Below are 5,591 nucleotides of genomic sequence, written 5' to 3' on the forward strand. Positions count from 1 at the left end.
AAAAAAAAAAAAAAAAAACAGAGTTTTCTTGTGGAACTTACAAGTTTACTTGCAGGTGTAAGTGTTAAAGTCACAAGTTGGTTTTGGCCTGTTGAGTTATTCCCTTCTACGGAAACATATTCTTGTTTAATAGCTTGTGAACGTTTTCTTTGCCTTGTATCTTCACCGGTAGGTTCTGCAACGCCAGCTTTAAAGCATTTCCCTTGCAATGAGGCATCGCGGTAATCTTCTATGCCAAGAAACTCTGCTTTGGTTGCCTTTAAACACTTTCCTTGCCTTGTGTCATTGCTAGGCTCTGCTAAGGAAAAGCCTACTTCATTTATTTGTTTGATTTTTCTTTCAACATTTTTTGTTTCTTGAAAGCATAAAAAGGTAACACAACTTACCAAGTTTGTGCCTATCTTCACTGTACAAAGGGAACACTCGTAGCACAGGTATTTCTTGATTTTGGACTAATTTGAATATGAACGAGTCTCCGGGTTTCTTATCATTAGCCACACAGAAACTTCTCCAGCCTCTTGTCGTTAAAAACCGGCCTGAATACGCCTCGTGTTTCATGTCTATCTTCCATGATTCTCCCTCTTCATTCATTAGAAGCATCTGAAATTTCTTGAACAAACCATTTGACAATATGAACTTCTTCGGAAGATACTGCAGTTTAAGTATAGTCATCATGAGATATATGATCAACACACCTCCCACTGAAATAAAAATCAAAATAGGTAGGGAGTAATATGGAAGAAACATAACCATTCTATCGCGCCATAAATTTGAAGTTGTGACACTGGCCACAAAACAAGAACAGTCGTCTGGTGAATAATCTTCTTCTTCTTTTCGACTCTTCTTTCTTGGAACATTTTCTGTATCAACCTTTGAATCTTGAGGAAGTAGTTTATAAATAATGAATGGAATATGCAAATAACTTACCAAGTTTTTCTTGATCTTCACTGTCTATGGGGAACAACTGGAGCACAGGTGTTTCTTCATTTTGGACCAATTTAAATACCATCTTGTCTCCAGGTTTCTTCCCATTAGCAACACAAAACCTTCTCCAGCCTCTTCTCATGTTAAACCGGCCTGAGGGATATTCTTCGTGTCTCAAGTCAATAATCCATGATTCTCCTTCTTCATTCATTAAAACAATCTTCAATTTGTTCTTCAGACCATTTGACCTTGCAAACTCTTTCGGAAGATACTGCAAATGTCGCCACAAGTTAAGTAAAGAGTTCAATATGATTAACACACACCACACAAATCAAAATTTTAATGTATAAAGTAAGGTCTTAAGGAGTAATAAGAAAGTAACATAACCACTGTGTCACGCCTTAGGTTCGAAGCCGTGACAGTGGTAACAAAACAAGAATCTAGTCAATGGTCTGGAGCAGAATCTGCAGCCTCTCTCTTTAGACTCTTTTTCTGAATTGAAACCTTCTCTGTTGATATAGGAAGAAAGCTCAGAATCATTCTAAATGTGGTAATGATCTCTAATATGAAACTAATTAAGGTTACCCTTTTTATCATCTCTGTATTGAATCTCGCAACAACTTGGTCCTAAAGCTGAGACATGGAACACCAGCTCTCCTTCATGTCTGAAAACGACAATGTCACCGACTCGTAGATCATGTGCAATGGCAAAATCATCCCAACCGTGAGAGAGTCTCCGACCGTCGATCTTCACTTCCCATGTTGTCTCGGATGCGTCTGATCTGAGCTCAGCCGTGTTTCCTTTGTTACTTCCCACTAAATACTTCAAAAAGAACGCCACAGGAATGTCCTGAAAACATTATGCAAGAAGAAGACATTTTTCAAAAAAAAAATATGCAAGAAGATGATTTAGAATTTAGAAACAGAAACAACTTGGTCCGAGAAAGATAAAGAGAAACAGAGAGAGATGGAGAATACGAGATGGTTGGTGAAATCGGGAAGAAGGGGTTGAAAGAAATGTGGGTTGATCGGTGAATAGAGAGGTCGATTCACCATATTCCCTTTTTCTTTTGTTTTGGTCATAAATTTTTCTTTTTCTAAGCAGAGAGGAGACTACTGATAACAACTTTGTCTTTGGCCCCTATAGTGTCTCAAGAAAAAGAAAAACAAAACCTTTCTCAGCCTTTTTCCGATAAGTAATGTCAAGAAAAACTTTTGTCAGCTTTTTCTAAAAAAGTAATTGTTTCCGAAAAACGAACAAGTTTTGACTAAGAATAGTGAAATAATGTTTGGGAATGAAAGCATAAAAGACTTGATTGATGGAAAATATTCGTTAAATAAATTTAACAAAAATGTCCATTAACAATAAATAAAGTAAATTTTGAGAACGCATTTTCTTTATAAAAAAAATTGTTTGGATGAACTTTGTTTAAATATACTTTCAACATGACAACATGTAGCCAACAGATGAACATTAATTGAAGTTTTGAAGAAAGGGAAAACATTCAAGGTTTTTTTTTTTGATTAAAGAGGGCTTATAAGTTCAAGTTTGCTTTTCGTTAACTTTAAGGAAATGATTTTTCTTGTAAGACTAAATAATTTTTATACGTCTTCACATTAAACTCGGGGGAAAAAAATGTTTTGTACTTTTAAGTTTTAACAATGTAAACGAAAGAACATGGTTTAAAGTGGTTTGTCAATGTAGGCGTAATTTTCTCTTGAAACTACAAACAAAAATCAGGAGGAGAAAGTGAGAAACTATTGTACATTAGTAGCAGTGTAACGTGCATCTCTAGGTTATGACTTTATTCTCAAAAAGCAAAAAATAACAAAAAATAATAAAAAATCCAAACAAATCACTTCAAACCGCTAAGTACCAAAATATGAACAATTTTCATTCATTGCTTTTTGTTTTCTAACAAGTATTTCAAGATAGGCGTTAAGTTGAGGATTATTTTTGCTCGTAGGCTCGTATATCATATTTTATTTTAGGATCCTTTATTTTATAGTTCGTCTAACTCCATTTTTTCTTATGAGTTATGATATAGTTGAGTTAGATCTTGGGTTCAATTCAAATCCAGTCTACTTTTCAAATAAATAATAAATAAAAAATCAAGAATTATTGTATATAGAGCATCGAAAGTGGCCAAAAGATAACGATTTTATGTCTAGTGAGTGACTCTAGTTCGTTGCTTGACTTTGTATAATGTTCTCAGGCATCTGTCGACTCGATGAACACCGACGTTCCCCTGCATCATTGATGTTTGAATCGTTGTCTGGTTGCGGAAACTCTTCCCACAAATGATTCCATAGCAAAGAGACTGGGATGTGTCGACTCAATGAACATGGACATTTCTCTACATTGTTCATGTATGAATCGTTGTCTGGTTTCTGAAACTCTTTCCACAAATGATTCCATTTGGTCGTCCATAGCAAGCAGACAGTGAATTTTCCGAGTGTTAGAAAGCACAAAACAAACACAACAAGAAACAGAAGCCAGAAACTGTCGACGCCGAGCTGCCTAGAGGTAAAAGATGGATTTGGATCTGGATTGGTGACTGGGTCTGGACAACTTTCTTCTTTCTTCTTGAACCATGAACGCTCAAGCTCCATCGCCTTTGGTGACTCTGCTACTTTTAAGATGGCCCTTGAAACATCGGCCACCATAGGTGATCCTACCGGAAAAACCTGCGGAAAAAGGGATGTTATGATCTCACCATTCAGTACAACTTTCACAGAAGTTTTGTTACGGAAACTTACAAAGCCAAATCCATCAACATTAAAGGGTTCTTCAACCATTTTGTAAGTGTTGCAATATTGTCCAAGAAAGAGTCTCAAATAATGTATTTCCAAAAAAGCTGCAGAGATACCGCCTTTTCCGTTTTCTCGTCCATTTCTCAGAAGTTCATCGCATTCTTCTGCGGTATCGAAGGGCACAAGGCGAGATTGTGAGAAACCTGTTTCTTTAAGCTTTCCAAGGATGAAGGATGTTCTCTGATAACCCACTATTTCTCCTTTCTCAAGCAAACTACTCATACTGGTTATGGTTGGATGAAGTTGCTGTGATGTCAAAAGCGACGCCAAACTGGCTGTGTAACTCTGAGTTAACACAAGAACGATGAAGTACCATGTGATAACCAGGAACCTCGCCCCGAAGCTAAACACTCTTTCTCCTGCAAACAACAACTTGAGAGTAAGCATTAAGAAAGGTGTTATAAAAGAAAACATTTATATATGTTGATGTAGAAAGGAGAGATTTACTGTACTTGGAGCAAAAACCATGGTAGAGAAGGCAAACCAGAAGATGGTACTAGCTTGGTAATTAGTTGGTCCACGGAAGTCTGGATTAACCCTATGTTCAAGAACCCAAACAGTACATCCAACAAGGAAAAAAGAGACAAAGGTTGTCAACCAAAGTTTCCATGACAGAGGTTTCAAGAAACTGATACTGTCTCTCTTCACTTGGTCTTTCATTGGGACGATCAATCCCACACCTGATTTAATGAATGGGAATGTGAAATCGACGTAAGAGGACCTATTCGCCAGTATGGTTGTATCTCCGACAACTGCGTCATATCGCTGCGACAAAGAAGAAAAACAGAGTTCACTAAGATGTTTTTTTTGTAGATGTTATTTTAAGGGATGATTAGAGTGTGATCATACTCACCCCGAGGTACACTTGGTGGACCAGATCATTGTAATTACCGGCTGGTTTACCATTGCGTTTCTCGAAAGGGATAAACTCGTAGGAGACGTCATAAGGCATTGCTTGAATGACAGCCTCAAAGAAGTCTATGCAGAAACCTGTGACTGTTGGTGAATTGGTGATAGGATCCCTTATGACCTTCACGAGATCAGTGTAACCAGTTCTTTTTGGAATTCCAATACGCAACTTCTTCCCATTAGTAGGGATCTCCCATCCTTTCGGAACAGAATCAGCCTCTCCAGGCCATAAAATATGTTTAAGATGATCTTTCCAAGTAGATAAATCGCTCCTGCTCTGTGGTTGCTGGTCTAATTTCTTCACAAGACTATTTTCTTCCGTCCAGAATCCTATTGACTTTTCTCCAGTTCCGATCACATTAATAATCTCAAAAACCGATGGCTGCAGTTGCCCATTGACAAAACGAAAATCTCCTGCAAGTCCTTTGAAATGAACTTTTGAGAATGTCTGGAGAAGCTTTGGACCATATAGAGAAAAACCAAGAGCTTCAATTTCAGAAACATTCCTTCCAAGATCAACATTAGTGAAAGTCATGTTATTTGTTCCAGCTTCTTCAATGGCTATTGCCAGTGCAGTGGTAGCATCATAAGCCCACAAACCATAGACACTCAGGTCCATCCGTGGGAATATCTTCCTCCATCGAGATCTAAACTTATCTAGATCTTTGGATTTCCGAAAATAAGTTTTAACACCCAATACCCCCTCCATAGCCTCAATACCCGTCTCATTTAACGAACTCAAGTCATCGGTAACCCCGTTGGTAAGTATCCATACATATCCTGGTTCCATCAAACCAATCTCCTTAGCTTTGACAAAGATTCTTGAGGCAAGAGATGAATACATGTGGACAATAAAGACTCTAGTGGGCATGGTCATCATCTTAAGAAGCTCAACTGAGATTTCATGATCCGTAGCATTTAGAGCGATAACAGATCTATAGGGT

General features: G+C 37.6%; 2 pseudogenes; both read right to left on the bottom strand.

The window, feature by feature from the left end:
- LOC104702996 overlaps window positions 1-2,080 on the bottom strand; it is a 2,821-nt pseudogene extending 741 nt beyond the window's left edge.
- The window catches only part of LOC104702997, an 11,871-nt pseudogene continuing 9,270 nt past the window's right edge, over window positions 2,991-5,591 (bottom strand).

Source organism: Camelina sativa, chromosome 7 (genome assembly GCF_000633955.1).
Source record: "Camelina sativa cultivar DH55 chromosome 7, Cs, whole genome shotgun sequence".
Taxonomy (NCBI): Eukaryota; Viridiplantae; Streptophyta; class Magnoliopsida; order Brassicales; family Brassicaceae; genus Camelina; species Camelina sativa.